Genomic DNA, 16,240 nt, shown 5'->3' with positions numbered 1-16,240 from the left:
GGCGCTCAGGGGGGCCGCAGAGCTGCGAATAATGACGAGGGGTGGCTTCAGGACCCACGCATCTGCCTCGGCTTGGTTCGGCCGAAGCGGAGCGGGATGTGGCCCACGGCGGGGGACTAGGCGAGGCTGTGCCTGCTCAATTTGCAGTCGGTCACCTCCACCGCAGCCCCGCTCCCCGGCCTTGGGCGCCGGCTGCCGCCGGGGTACTCAGGCCGGGCCCTCCTCCCGGGCCGCCCTGAGCAGCGCCGCGGCACTGATCCCACCGCAGACCTCCCCGGCTGGGCGCTTTCCTCTGCCCCCCGCGCCACAGCCTACGCGCCGCGGGGAGTCGCTTCCTCACAGGCAGCGCGGAGCTGCCGCGGGTCCCCTCCCAGGGCTTCCCGCCCTCAGCGCCGCCCCGGCGCCGCCGTCCCCCCTCAGCGCCGCGCCGCGGCGGTTGGGCGGCGGCGCCTGTGGCCAGCGGCAGGTGGCGCTGCCGCGGCTCGCGCCGCCGGGCCCTGGCGGCGGGCGGGGTAACGGTCGCTGCCGAGGCCGCCATTTGCTCGGGGCCGGGACGGCGTCCTGGTGCGGAATACAGCCGCGGTTCTATTTTCGGCCGGAAAAGCTTTCAGACTGCTGATAGTAAGTCAGACTAAAGCAGGAAAATTCCTCTTCTGGCTTTGGAACAGGAAACTTTGCAAGAAACCCACACCTGGGCTGCTCTCGCTGTAGGGGGGTGGTGATCAGTGCTGAGTTAAAAGTCTGGTGGTTTTTTTATAGATACTAAGCTCTGACTTTTATTCTTTTCTGTAAACCAAAAGTGAACCATCTGTTTTCTTTCCTCACAACATGGAAAGGTGAGTCAAAAGGTGACAAAAACAAAAAGCCTCTGCACAAGTTTGAGGGAATTAACGTTCAAAGCATGCAGGGTGGAAATGATAACAGCATTAAGAAAATCTGCCGCCCCGCGTCCCCCCCCAGCTGACTTCTTGTCATCTTTGGGTATTTCTGCTTGTCAAAACTGGTTTCAGTTGAGGATATACATTGATAATGCCAAGGAAGTGGAAACCAGTTCTTGCACATTGGCCTGGGTGATTTTCATTGGCATGAAAATGTAGTGCATTTGATATGGGGATGAGCCTGTGGAAGGATCCCTGGCAGAGCTGTCCGCCTCAGTCGGGGTTTGACTCAGCTGGAGATGCTTAATGTATGTTTTGCTGCAACTGGGCTTGCAAGTGCCTGATGTTAATTTTTCCAGCGGGCACTAGCTGTGTGCCAAATGCGACTCAGTATGTATTTGCGCTGCCATTTTGAGACCTCAGGTAGAAGCTGGTCCAAGGGAGGTGAGTTCTGCCACCGACAGTACTGCAGTCGGGGTGCCGCTGTCCCTGACTGGAGAAACGGGCAAGGAGTTGATGTCACCACCTTGAGGCTTTGCAGTGGGCACCCTGCTGGTGTCTGTCTGTCCGACTATCTGCTGAGTGGTGGAGTGCAGCCAGGTTGTCCTTGTCAAAGAACACTGAGTTTTTATAATAGTGTTAGTGACATTTCTACTAGTTTCCCATAGTTTTTCAGCAGACCTGAAACTGGGTAATTGGGTTAGATAAAAGAGTAAGAAATGGGAATTATCTTTTACTACTTTAGTACCAAAAATCTTCAAAACATCAGCCGGCTTGGTAAGGAGGGTGAGACTTTTCACTTTAAGGAATAAACTTCAGAATAAAGGTTTTTTTCTATGCCACAGCTGAAAGCGAATTAGCAGTAAGAAATGTGTCTTTCAGAGCAGCCCAAAGTATCAGGAAGGAGGGAATTTAAATAAGGGTCATCTTTTAATTAGCTCTAATTTCTACAGTCTCCTCTGTTTTGTATAAAACTGTCTAGAAAATAACTGCTTTAAAATTAGTCTTGTGTTTCACTTCTACGCACTATTCCATGTGCTTGAATTATATGCATAAAAGGACATAACGTGAGATGAAAAACGAGTGCCAGACTTACCAATATAGACTTCAGCAAAGCCAGATTAATGCATTATGTCTTCAGCTGTATATAAAAAATTCCACATGATAATCTGCATTACTTTTCGGTGTTTTAGCTTATTCCTCTCATGACAGTTCAAAAAATACAATATTAACAAAAAAAAGTTAGCTGTTATGGCTACATTATAAAATTATTAATATGGTTGCTTAAAAATAGATTTTATAAGACTATTTTAGACTTCTCAGCTGACAGTGTTTATTGTAAGTTGTAGTATTGTCCATGGAGCGTAGAGGATGCCCACCTTTCTGTAGGCCTAAACGCTGCCTGAGGAAAGATGCAAGAATTGAGAGTACAATGCAGTATCACTCCTTACCTTCTCTGATGGAATGAGAAACAATTATTACCATGGCAGAGATAGTAGTCTTAGATTTCAACAAGCGTATGCAGTTGCAGGATGCTCCTTTCATCGCATCCAGGTGAACCTGCCTTACAATGCCCTAGGCTCAAATTGCAATTTTCAGCTAGGATTTCAGGAACAGCTGCCACAATAAGGCTGCTTTTCATATGCAATGTAGCAGAGCCATACATTAACACTAAAGTCCCTTGGTGGCAATAAGATCATTAACAAATCGACTCAAATCGTTTCAAGACATTCTTCCACCTCATTTTTAACCTGTTGAAAAATGCTCACCTCCTCTGTTTGAAAATTCTCTTTCTTTCGCTAGAGGGCACCATTAAACAGAAAATACTGTATTTTAGCTCGCAGATGAGAAAAGATACATCCCCTGTCTTCAGTTGCAAGACATCCTGAGAGAAATTCAGCTCTCAGCAACTGATTTTAACTCAACTTTTTTTTTTTTTTTTTTTTTTTGTACCTGTACTATCACTTTACGACCCTTACTCTTTTCCACTGGGAAAACCCACTGGAATCATGTCAGCCAAATATCAGACCTATTTCACTGTTTCATGCATTTAAACTATAGCACATCAGCCTGAAAAAAAGACAGTGGTGCCAAAAGGCATAGAGTGGACAGAATACTGGGCAAAGGGAATATCCTCTATGAATATGGAGATGGGTCTCTCATTTTATTTGTGAATGTTACTAATCTCTTGCTTCAGTCCCTATTCTTATCCTTCATTTCAAGATCCAGAGAAAATTAGCAAGAGGCTTTCACAGTGTCATCCTGAAACTCTCCTACAGAAAAAACCAACAATGTTCAACTTACAACAAATAATAAACACAAGTGATGTCTGTCTAAACAGCTGTGGGATGAGAGCTGCTGAGTACAAGTCTGAAGAAACCTAGCTTTGACATATTTACAGCAGACTTCTTCATCCCACTGGTATTAGTTGGCAGTATGAAACACCTTTATTTTGGAAATCATTTTGTGGTCCGATGTAATTGTCTGCTTATAGAATATGGGGAAAATTCCACATGCTACACCCCTTAGACTTTTTCTAAGAAATGTAATAAAGTTTCCTCATATAGGGAGGGAGAGAGGTGATGACCTAAGGCATGTATTGTTGAAAACAAGGATGTGGTTTTTCCAGCACTGTCCATCTGGTGTCTTTCATAACACAGTGTTAATATAACTAAGTGTGTAGAAGACCAGAAGCAAAAACAACTGCTTCAGGGAATGCAATAATGAAACCATTTCACCACTTTTGTTCTGAACACAGTGAGATTATAATAGATGGCTGATGGCCAACACTCAGCAGTGTCAACGAAAGCAAATAGATGGGGCAAATATATAGATTGAGAACAATGTTTATGAATGCTGATGCTGAGTTCAACAGATTGAGATTGAAGAAGGCATGGATCAAAGGACTATGGAGGACTGCACAGACCTATGCTTTGAAAATCGTCTTGCAAACCACTTTTAACCAAATGTATTTTTGAGTAGTCTGGCTTTCAGTAAAAAGATGAAACGAATCACTTTGCATATATTTTGGTAGTTTAAAAATATATGCTACATATGCAACAAATTTTTGGAAGTGACTGTTTGTGCACAAGCACTGATTTTCTTGGAAAGCAATATGGGTTAATTATTTGCTGAGTGAGGTGGAGTGCCAAAATGAGGTTTGTGATTCCTCCTTCAGACACAGGACTGGCTAGTTTCTATGCCCTTTTCCTTTCCAGTTCCCTCGTCGGGCCCTAGAGAGTAGCAGACCCCAACATCTGACTTTTGAAGGATGTGTTAGCTTCAAAACTTGTGAAACAGCTCAAACCCACAGCAAAATGAAATACTAAAACTGAGGCTGAGGAGGAGAGTGCAGCCGGATGTTCCCGCAGTATGTTGCTTACTCCATGTTGTGGCCTGCACAGCTGCTAGCGTAGAGGACAGTCTGTGCAAAGATGCTTAGCTCTACTCAGTTCTACACTGCAAAGCATGGTGAGAGCCTGCTCAGAGGGCCCCCTCGGAGTACTACATGGTGGAAGCCTATGGGCAGAGAAGGGTGTTTTTTCTTCTCTTGGCATGGTTATGTACCGTGCTATAAGAGGACACTGAAAGCTCCCAGCTGGTATTTGCAGGGCCATTTACTGAAAATGGGTATCCAGACCCTTTAGCTTCCCATCCGATCTCAGCTGGCTGATTTGTTTGAACTTCCTGATCTGTTTCTCTTAATAGTGTCTGTGACTCTAAGGCTCAGAGGAAGAAAGTAAAAAATAACTGTTTGAGAGAGAAAAAATAAGAATGAAAGATCAGACAGTTCATAGGACCCTTTTTAAGTAGGCCACCGGATTACAGAAGCATCATAAGTGCATGGTATATTACATGGTCTCTTTCTCACTTTATGTACAAGGTTATTTAAACGATTAACTGCAGTGCTTGGTTCTCTCTGTGTATGAACACCCATAAGAATGCTCTTGCCTGACCTGTGCATTTTATGCACTCTTTTTGCTCAATTTCGTGGGTGAAGTTTGGGCTGTGTCCCACTGAATAATACATGTGTCTTTTAATAGCATTTATGTGCTTCTTTGTGTAGGCACTGCCAGAAGCCAGCCAGAGCTGATGCTAGGCCTGCACATTTGTGACACTGAGTAAAGACAAGTATGTGGGACTTGATTGCATGTGGGGCTTTGTCAAACTGTTTCTTGTGTGAAGAGCAAATGACACAGCCATCGAAGGAGTCAGCAAATAGAGAATAATGCCCTTCTGTGCCTTCTTTTAGCTAAGTATATCAAAAGCTGCTGAAATAGTAACAGAAGAAGGCATTGAGAAAAACTGAGGGTAATGCGAGACCATCAGCGTGATTGGTTTCTACCTATTTTACAGGCACAGGAGTTAATTTTCATAGTTGGAACCAGTTACACCTGTTTTCTTTCCAGATTCTTCACTTTTTTTTCCTTTTTCTTTCTCTTGGGTCATAATTTATTTGTTAAAAGAGAAGAGTATTTGGAGATGTTTGTTTATATTTTCTGCTCTGAAATACCACTGGCTTGTAATGACATTAGCTGCAGAGAGATGTTAACCTTTGGCTAACAGCCAAATATTTTCAAAAGGCATGCCCTCCTGCACTCTCAAAGCAGTACCAGCTCATTCAACTGTTAGGTAGACCCCCATCTCTCACTTGTCCTTGTATATGAGATGAGAAAGAGAGGGATCATCCTCTATTACAAATTTAGCTGCAGGATGAGGAGCAGAGAGAAAAACTTAGATGCCAGATATATATAATTGGATGCATGCCACTGCAGTCTCTGCAGCGCAGGCCATATGCCAGATCTCTTTCTTAGCCTGGTAAGGCAATTGATTAAATCAAGTTAACCACTGTATGTTTCTAAACTTTTCTTCTTGCTGGCTCCCTTTTATCCAATTTCCCTCCTTCCAGAAGATGCTGCTACAGCTACTCATAGCATTGCTGACTGTGAAAGTGACAGAAATAGTGGTTTTTTTCTTAATTGGAGGGATATGACAGGCAAGAATATCTGCCTAGGACATTTTGTCCTGATAGAAATCCTATACAGTTACTGTAAGTTGTGTCCTCCCACTCTTATTTCCTGACTGGTGTTTAACCAGGCTCCATCCTGATCTAAATGGCTGGTAGACCAGGTGATACACCCATGTGGTTGTGCAGCATAACAGTCAGTGCTAGCGAAGGAACTAAAATTGTCCTAGCCTTTTGGTAATGCCATGTCTGGTGTAACTGGAGAAGTTGACCAGTTCTCTGGAACTTTGAGGTGGATTTGCTTAAAACTTTTCCTTACAGTGAACTCTCAAAGAAGACCACAAGATTTTAAGTTGAAGAGACGTCAGGTTTTATGAGAATATAAATTAGAATAGTTAGCAGTTTTTTTCCTTGTGTAATGAAAGCTGAAGGTGACTAGAGATGGAAGAAAGGTTCATAATTAAATCTCCTTCTGCCACTGTGCCATTGCAGTTGGATTCTTGTTTCCTTCTGATTTCAGACAGCTCACTATCTTCCTGGGTTGTGGCAAATTCTGCAAAGACCGATCCGATCCATGGGAAGTTTCTTTTCCATTACTTCAGAGGCTGGAGCGTCAGCTCCCTACTTCTCCCAACAGTCTCTTTGCTTGGGCTGCAGGCACTCATTTCTTTTCTGAGCCCCTTCTCTTCTTGTAGCACCTTGCAGACTGGAACTTTCTCTCACTTGCAGTTTGGTGACAAGGTAATAGCACAGACAAGGTAATAAGTGGAGATACATTAAAACTGATTAATCCTGGATCAAAATTGTCTAAATTCTACAAGAACACCCACTCTGAAATGAAATTAGGTCATTCTTGACTGGTGGTAGCTCCCATGGCTACTTTAAATCTTTGTTCTACACAGAAACTCTTAGCATTCTTCCAGGCTGTGATCCCAAAATCTGTGGTAGGTGGCTCCCCTAAGGCCCATGGCAAGATTTTTTTTAACCTTAGTCTTTCTGAGTAGGACTATTTTATGAATGGTTTTTATGATTCTTCTATTCTCATTTCCTCTCCATTTGAAACTTCTCCTGATGCTTTCCATAAGCTAGAGGAAGTTGTCAGTCATTTTTCCATTGTCCTCTGTGGTTATAGTTATTCCTGCTGCGTAGTTCAATGCTTGCTATCAAACATTAACTAACAGAGTGACATTTTTAGTAGTTGCATGTGGCCCACCTACTGCTGTTTTGAGTCCCTAAATCTGTTGCTGAGTGTGCAGAAAAGCCTTGGTATTGATTGCAACTATACTGAGAAGGAACTTGTTGCTGATGGGAACATTTGCACTGGGCCTTTTTTTAATGGCTTTTTCCAGAGAAGAAAATGGTAAAGACAAAATTCTTTACAGAAAGGGTATGCATTTCAAATATGTAATTGTAAACATAATTAAATATAATTTATTCTTTAATCTTGATATTCTGAACACAGAAATTTTCAAATGCATTTCTGGGGCAGTGCATTCAATCTTGTATCTTGTCCTTTGCAGGAATAATTTGCATTGCCAAATATGGTTCCTGAATTCTCCCAAATTAAAATTTCTATTCTAGAAAGGGAATATTGAGGTTGAATTTGAGCAATAGAAAACCAGAATGGAAATTTACCAGCTGCTCAGTAATTGCCTGACTGGACTTGCAGGTGAATTCTTTATTCAGCATCTCAGCATTTTTGTGGCAGTATAAGCAAGATCACTTCTTATTTTCCCATTCCTTATAGAGGAGAGATGGTTGACCTGTCTAAAGCCATCCTGGAATTGATGTACACTTGAGGATCTTGTTGGCTTTGTAAAGGTTGTTGGCCCACTCATGGAGTGAATCATCATGTCAACTTGGAGATTTAAAAGCAAGTTTTAATTTGAATAACGCTTTTAAAAAAATGCCCAAATGAAAACTTATTATAAGACCATGATATGAGCTTCTGTATTTAATTCAAAAAACAAAAGTGACCCACATTTTCTGTCACATTTCTTAAGAAAACTTTCATTGTAAAAATAATCTCCAAGTTGAATTTGCTTAAGGAAAAATGTGATGATGAATATTTCAGCATTACCTGAATGTTGATATTTAACTGAACAATAGAGAGAATAATGGTTTAGAAATTGTTTCAAATATAACAAAACATAATGTTTGGATAGCTGTATCCTCTCAATGCTTTATTTAAAATTAGCAATGATCACTCTGAAATAGATAAACCTTTTGAGGGAATTTATATTTTTTGTTTTGTTTACAGAGTACATTTGCCAGCCTTCCTTTAGCTACATCTCTGTCTTTTTTTCAAAACAGGTTATGATATTAAATCAGAAAACAAACAGAATAGTTTTTATATGTAGCAAGGGTATTTAATTTATTTTGCATTTTATTTTTCACTTGCTTGCATGTTGAAAATGCAAAAGTGTTCAGTTTCACAAAATGGTTCAAAGTTCAAGCCAAATACAAGAATCTCAAATTGCGTTCCTAAATATGGATTGAGAAAAAAAGGTAGTCTGACTGTCAAAGGTGATAAGCACCTGCTATTGCTACAGATTTTGTCATCTGTATGGTTTAAGACCCGTGAAGGAGTAGCTGCAGTAGCAGGTATGGATGGGCCTTGTGGAGAGCCCTGAGTCTTTGTCCTCGCTTCTCAGGTAGAACCCATCAGCATTCTCCAACTAAAACCCATGGTTCCAGGGTTGTGGCTCTCTCTTACCAGTATGTAAAGCTCATAAATTGGGTGAAGCTTGGGTTTCAATGATCTTCTTAAACCTTTACATTCAGAAGTGGTATTTGAGGATTTTTATAACCTGTTTTAGAGTTGTGGGCTTTGATCTTATCACTGTACCATAACCCACTCAATTCATGTTGTTAAGACAGACACTGCTGTCAGTAATCTTGCGACTCAAATTTAGAGTTTGATCTCACCTAGAGCTTATGTTTGGCTACTAAGTAATAGATTGAACCCATCTCTCAAATGAGATGGAGGTTTTGATCAGCTCCTTTCATTCTGTTCCTTTCTACATATACACGTATATATACTTAAGCTAAACCTGGTAATTATTTCTCTTGGCTGATTATTTTGGGGGCGATGATGTGAAAGTCATAAGCATTCATTTCTGTAGTGTTATCCCACTCCACCTCCTCACCATGTGTTGAATTGCTATGGTATTTTTGTTCATCTCTTGTCTAGTCCTCTCCAGCCTTCTCTTTTCTCACCATGGACTTACAAGCTTATAAGAACTGAATCTTTGTTATTTTATCCTTTCTCTTTTTTTTCTTCTGCCTTCTAACTGAATGTGTGTGAGTGAAATGAGGGAAGAAGAACATTGGGCTGCTTGCTTTGCGTTGGTGTTAACTATGAGTCATAACAACAGCTTGGTGCTCTTGAAAACTTTTGTGGTGGGAGAATCAACAGCATGGATGCAGCAAAAGAAGCAGCAGGATGTACTGTACTTGCAGTTCTCTGACTCAAGGACATAATTGTGGATGATGGGAATGCATTTCGATAGAGGTTTGCACTTACTCATGCTATAGATATAAAATTTCTGCTAAGGAAGCAAATCTGGTTGCTCAAAGTTTGCCCTGGTTGCATTGAAACTGGACTTACTGGGAGGGATTTTGCTGGTAGCTGACTTTTCATAGAGCTGCCTAAAATAGGCTTGGTGTGAGAAGTAGGTCTAGAATGATTATTTTTACATTGGCAGTACATAGAAGCTTAACATAAGATGATGTATTCATCATACTGCTCTCCAGTTATTTGCCTGGAATTACCCAGATTCGGACAGTTTAAGAATTATTTAATTCTTATGCTTGGAATTAGCTTGTTCCCAAACTGCTCACAATTTCTTACAGTTATATCAGAGACAAGGATTCATCCTCCATTGGTACAGAACTGAGCATATATTAGGATCTTAGATGACTGGTCATACACTACACGAAGACTATGCTGTCTTGATTTCTAGTTGAACGATCAACTACAAAACACTCCATCCCCCATAAAGTGACTGAAACAAACAGTCAGAGACAGTACTCAGCCCTGCAGCTGGAAGTCTATTTATCATGGTAATAAACAAGACTCCAGATCACTTTCTTGATGCAAAGTGCTATTGGACAATAATTTCCTGACTTCTCTGTGTTCAAAGAACTTAATGGTGTTACATGCAGCTTCCAAACTTGGTTCCAGTTCCACCACTTGGCGCAGAACACAGGGAGAACAATAAATATTAAGACATGATGTTAGGGTATTAAGTTAAGATTATACAGTACGTGTGAATTGAGACAGGAAGAAAACATCAGGATAAAGTAGAAGGATACAGCCCAGTAGTTCCAACTGCACAGCATAACCTGCAGTTCCCTGTATAAAATTTTAAAAATTGTTTGAACAAAAATTGGCCACACATAGTGGGAAAAAATGCTCACTAGACAAACACTTTCAATGTTCAGCTCTGCTGGATGGTCAGTATTTGCCAGTTCCACAAGCCATGCCATTTTACTGGCTGTAATTTTACAAGTGAATAATGATGGTTGCTATTCAATCTCAGTTGTCCTAATCTACCAGTGAACAGGCTAGACAATAAAGCAAGGAGATGGGGGCTACACTTGTCATTATAAAGATTCTTTCAAATTGATGGCTGTGCAACCACTCTGCCTTCATACAAAAAATATTAATCAGGAATCCCAAGGAGCTGTTACTTTTATAGCAGAATAATGGTTATGCATTGTGGAACTGCAAAATTCCACAATTTCCACAGAACAAATGAGAAATGACTGCCTGGCATATCATGATACTCACGATACTTAAGGATGCAAGATATTCATGATGCTTATGGATGCAAAAGGAAAATAATTGCATAAACTTGACTGCTGTATGAATATGTAAGATAACAAGTGATTTACATCAGTACCAGCAGACTTGTTATGGGTACCTGGCATGGCCAATTATAAGCAAGAAGCTGGCTGGAGTATTGGCCCAGAGCATACTGTATTAGAATCTGTTTTCAATACTAAGGCTGAAGAGAGCTAGAACTAGAAATGTCATCGACTGATTAAAACTCTATAGGCTGTTTATGTTTCACAGTTAGGTACCACTTTAGAAAAAAGTAAAATAGACCAAGAGCTGAGATAAGTATAGTATCAAGTTCTGAGTCTAAAGGCAATTATACTAATGTGAGAATCGCACCTGAGTGTGACTGATCTGAACTGCTTACAGCAGCCAGGCAGAATCAGGGTGCATGCGAGGTTAATGACTGTGCTGAACCTGCTCTCACATGTTTCAGTCTTGGCTGAATATTAAACAGAAGAAAACAAATGTGAAAACATGACCTCTGTCAAAACAGTTCACTTCTTGTGAACAGAAGACATCACATAGCTTCTTGACTCAGAAGAAAGATTGGTCTGGGGATAAATTTTTGGACTGTGGTAAAATGCTTGTTCTGCCCCAGACCTCAAGTGTGACTTTAGATTCACAGATTTTTAAGGGCAGAAGGGATCACATACCTTGGCCTCCTCTATGATCCAGGATGCAAAACTCAAATCCTGCATCAAGCCAGTAATTTTTTTTTTTTTTGCCATGACATATTGTATAGGAAAATATCTTGTCTTGATTTACATAGAGTGGATAGTAGCATGCATTTCTAGTAAGCTCTCCTCAGAAGTTATTTGCCCTTACAGTTGCAATGGTATGCCTTGTTTCTAGTCCAGATTTCTCTCTGATATTCATTATGCTGAGATTTCTATCAGAAGTGTCTTCCTGATGGTGGTGCTTCTTGACTCTGATCAAGGGGGCTAATTAAACATTCTCTTGGATAGATTAAGTCACTTAGTCATAGTCGCATATTTTCTGAACTTGTGTCTTTCTTGCAGTTTTTCCTAAGTCACTTCCAGTTCTTCACTTGCAGTGTGGACACCTACATTTGTCACAGCATTGCGTTTGGAGCTTCAGTTCAGTCAGTAATGTGCCATGATCCCCAACATCCTTCTAAATTTGAGATTAGAGACCTCCATCTATTATGTACCTTGGCATATGTTCTTTTTAACTAGATTTGTATTTGGCTGTATTAAAATTGATGTTACTTCAATGAACCTATTTCACCAAAGCCATTCAGATCAATCTGATCTGTCGCCACAATTCATTTGCACTCTATTGCCCTTTTGTCATCTGCAAGTGTTGGACCTTTTCTTCTGGGTTATTCATAAAGACGTGGGTTCGCATGAGGACTCATGGTCAGTTCAGAAGTAATCCCTGCCAGTCTTGGCAAAAAGATTCTCAGAGCACAGTGGTCTGACATTTACAGTTATTGTTGAGACCTGTCCATCAACCAATCCTCACTCTGTTTAGTACAGTTGTGCATTGTGCTATTATTCCTTTATCATGTGGCACAACTAAATAGGTTATCATAATGTTTGTAAGAAGTTTTATTAACATACTTACCGTTAACTGAAACACAAATTAACCAAATACATAGTCCCATCAAAATTTAAGACCTATTTTCCATAAAGCAGTGATTATCATTATATTGTGGCTGTATTCTGAATCAGTCTCTTTACTGCTTTGCCTTTGATGATAATGCACTAATTGACATAGAGTTACCCAGGTCATTGTCTTTATCATTTTTGTATTGCTAGCTCACCTCTAGCTTTTTTCCCAATAATTTGAATCATCTCTAATAATTACTATTTTTATTACAAATTATTTTTAGTGTGATACATAAAGAAGAATAGAAGATGCCAGTTGTGCCAGGCAGTGAAGAAACATGAAGTAGCCCAGATCCCTTGTCCTAAATGGTTTACCTTCTAAGTGGAAGAAAAGGGTAGTGCACAGAGTGAACAATGGAGTGGAAATTACCATGTTAATTCCATAGGCAAGGTAAAGGTATTACCTTTTATCAGATCAGCATGGAAGGAACATGCATGTGATTCTGTGAATTCTGGGACAATTCAAAGTGGGATTTAAGTAACATTGATCATTCAGAAAAACTGGTTGCTCCAGCTCTGAAGCAGGAACAACAAACTTGAAAATGAAGTAGAAATTCAGAGAAAATAGTTTGCATTTTAATGTATATCTGTTAAAACACATAAGAGAACTGGTACTTAATAACTGGAAAAGACAGCATATTGATAGGGACTGGAAGAGGGGAAGAGGTGATTAAATAGTTGGTTTCTGTGCAAAAGAGAGACATATATGGGGTTTCTTTGTGCCTGGGTGGAGACAGGCAGTGAGGTGCAAGGAGGGAGCTGGCTTCAAATGGGACAGCCTGAGGACAGCAGGACCCACTGCCAGAGAGAACAGCAGCTGGCGCTGACTTCATTGGCCAGTGAGAACATATTTCAAGTGTGGCAAACATTTTTGCTAATGTCCTCAAAGGCCTTTTGCCAACAAAAAAGGTATATTCTAATGGTTGTTCTGGATGGTGCAGGAAAGGCTGCTGTTCTTGGAAAGGTCATGGCAGTTGGGGGAGAATCCAGATGACTGGAAAAGCAAATATCACACCCATTTAAAAAAAGGGCAAGGAAGAAGATCCAGGTCAGCCTTGCCTCAGCCCCTGGGAAGGTTATGGAGCAAGGACAGGAAGGTGATTGGGAGCAGAACAGTCAACATGGACTTACAAAGAGCAAATCATGTCTGACCAACTTGATTGCTTTCTATGATGAAGTGACTGTCCCTACAGTGTAGGGGAGGGCAGTGGATTTTGTATGCTTTGACTTTCGCAAGACCTTTGACACAGTCTCTTTATCACCAGATTAGTGAGATAAGGGCTGGGTAAGTGGGCAATAAGGTGGGTAGAAGTTGACTGGACTGCTGGGCTCAGAGAGTCCTGTTTAGTGATGCAAAGTCCAGCTGGTGGACACTAACTGGTAGTTCCCCTCAAGGATTTGTTACTGGGACCCATCCTATTTAATATCTCCATTGACGACCTGGGTGACAGGACAGAAGCACTCTCAGCAGTTTGCTAGTGACACCAATTTGGAGGGAGTGGCAAATACACTGAGGGCAGGGCTGCTATTCAGAGGGACCAGGACAGGCTAGAGAAATAGACTGATAGGAACTTCACGAAGGTCAAGAAAAAGAAATGCAGAGTCTTATATCTTGGAAGGAATAACCCCATATGGCAATAAAGGCTGGAGGACAACTGTCTCATGGTCCAGGTAGTCAAGAATTGAACATGAGACAGCAGTGTGCCCTTGCAGCAAGGAAGGGCAGTAGCATCCTGGACTGTATTGGTACAGGGCTGTATCAGTCCTGGGCTGTTAGCTCCCCAGTACAAGAGAGGCATGCACATACTGGAGCAAGTCCAGCAAAAGGCCACAAAGAAGAATAAGGAACTGGAGCATCTGTCATATGAGGAGAGGCTGAGGGAGCTGGGGCTGTTCAGCCTGGTGAAGAGAAGGCTCAGGGCAAATGTCATCAATGTGTCTAAATACTTGATGGGGGTGAGTAAAGAAGGTGGAACCAGATTCTTCCCAATAGTACAGTGAGAAGCAATAGGCACAAATTGAAATATATGGAATTGCATGAAAACATAAGAAAAAATCCTTTTACTGTGAGGGTAGTCAAAGACTGGCACAGGTTGTCCAGAGAAGTTGTAGAGTCCCCATTCTTGAAGGTACTCAAAACCTGACTGGACATGACCCTGAACAACCTGCTGTAGCTGACCCTGCTTTGTGCAGAGGGTTGAACTGGACGCTCTCCAGAGGTGACCTCCAGCCTCAGCTGGTCTGTGATTCTGTGAATTCTGGAATCCAAAGACGTGGTCTGTACCAGTTCCCTCTTAGTTTGTGGATTGTTCTATTGGAGAATCTTCTCTGAGACAGTGCCCCAGCTATTTTTCCTCAAAATTTTTAGCTGTCATGTATCTAATCTCACTGACTTTAAAAATGCTAATTATTTTAGTTGCTGTCTAGTATCTTCAGTAACTTGGGAAAGTCAGGAGATGCTTGCATCAATGTAAAACCAGAAAACACCACCCTGCTTCTTCCCAAGAAGAAAACAGTTCTTTTTGAATTAAATAATGCTGTTTTTTTTATAAAGGCCAGTCAGCTAGAGACTTATGCAGATAATCATCTCAGTCTGTCCTTTCCCAAAACTGGAGGTACAAACCTCTGTAATATATTTCCCTATCTGCAAAACTTGCTGGTATGTACCAACTCTGAAAGACCGTGCAGGATGAGAGTTCATGTTGTTATGTTGGTGTTGGAAGATAGTTGGACACTAAGAAGACTGGGAATGTAAAGCAGAAAAAGGCAAGACAAAGTGATATTACCCTTCCAGGTGACTGTTTCCCTAATTGTCAGTTTTTGAATGTTTGCTGTGTTGGCTTGGTCACATCCTGCCTCAGATCATCAGCCGTGTGGTTTGATAAGATTCCAAAATTTGGTGGTCTGGAATTGGTCTAATGGATTTATGTATTCATATGCAAAATAAAGTGTAAAGTAAACTAATCACTGAGGGTTGGAACAATTACTGTAGGCTGCTAACCATATGTGAGAGCAAAGTGCGTGACTTTCATATGATTAGAATGAATCAGAGGTAGCCCACTCTGTGTATTGCAGTGACACTCCTATTAAATGAATTCTTAAAAGCTGAGTGTTTGGAGTACTTTAGAAGGTATTAACCATAGATCTTTTAGAATGAAGGTTGTTTCTGTTTACAGCACCTTGATTAATGTGTAGTGTGTGGTCTGTCCCTTCAGATTCTTAGTGATCGCTGCATTTGAATGAGGCCATAAAGGAAAAAGAAGATACAGATGCTTTTCAAGTATATGGACATCAAATGAAGCTGAAGTCGCTGAACATGGCATTTCATTATATCCACTGGCTTGCAACATAAGAATCTAAATACAGAAATAATTAAAGGCTTGCTTGTAATTTCACTGAAATAAGTGCCAAGGTTCCTGTAGCATCTGATGGGAGTAAGATCAGACCTTTATTGTCCTCAGTCATTGTTAAACAATATAGAAAGGTATTGCTAAGTAATTAGGAGATTTGGTCTTTTGCCATTTTTAATTCTGTGACATTTTGGGCTATTATTATGTATGGTATTTTTCTAATTCTTGATGTATGTTGTTATGGAAGTCCCATATCTCATTATGGAGCAAACATCTGCAAGAGTTTGGAGGTCATAGTGTTGTGAAAATACACTGGGTCTAGAAATTAATAAACATACACAAATTTATTGGATTTGCAAGTATTAAATGAACTGTGATTTTTTTTTTCCTCTTACAAAGACCAAGTGCAATTTATTTTCATAAAAGTAAGTAATTGGTATGTAACAACCCACCTCCTCATGCATAGTGGTTTTCAAAAAGATGCTTGTCACAAACGAGGTCTTAAACCTCTCTGGTGTTTCCCACTGAATAAAATGGAACATATAGCTGTTGTCAAATGATAGAGGAGT

General features: G+C 40.9%; 1 long non-coding RNA gene across 2 annotated transcripts; it reads left to right on the top strand.

The window, feature by feature from the left end:
* The first annotated feature begins 558 nt into the window (after positions 1–558).
* LOC142404892 (uncharacterized) lies at positions 559–15,760 on the top strand. Of its 2 annotated transcripts, none has more exons than XR_012773987.1 (4): positions 559–836; positions 4,945–5,009; positions 12,546–12,712; positions 15,537–15,760. It is a non-coding gene; the product is annotated as an uncharacterized LOC142404892 (long non-coding RNA). The 2 variants fall into 2 exon arrangements; XR_012773988.1 differs by lacking the exon at positions 4,945–5,009 and having other exon boundaries at positions 586–621; positions 801–836.
* Positions 15,761–16,240: the final 480 nt, after the last annotated feature.

The sequence above is a fragment of the Mycteria americana genome, chromosome 1, assembly GCF_035582795.1.
Source record: "Mycteria americana isolate JAX WOST 10 ecotype Jacksonville Zoo and Gardens chromosome 1, USCA_MyAme_1.0, whole genome shotgun sequence".
Classification (NCBI taxonomy): Eukaryota; Metazoa; Chordata; class Aves; order Ciconiiformes; family Ciconiidae; genus Mycteria; species Mycteria americana.
The sequence above is the reverse complement of the archived record's forward strand: the minus strand, read 5'-3'. Positions and strand labels throughout refer to the sequence as shown.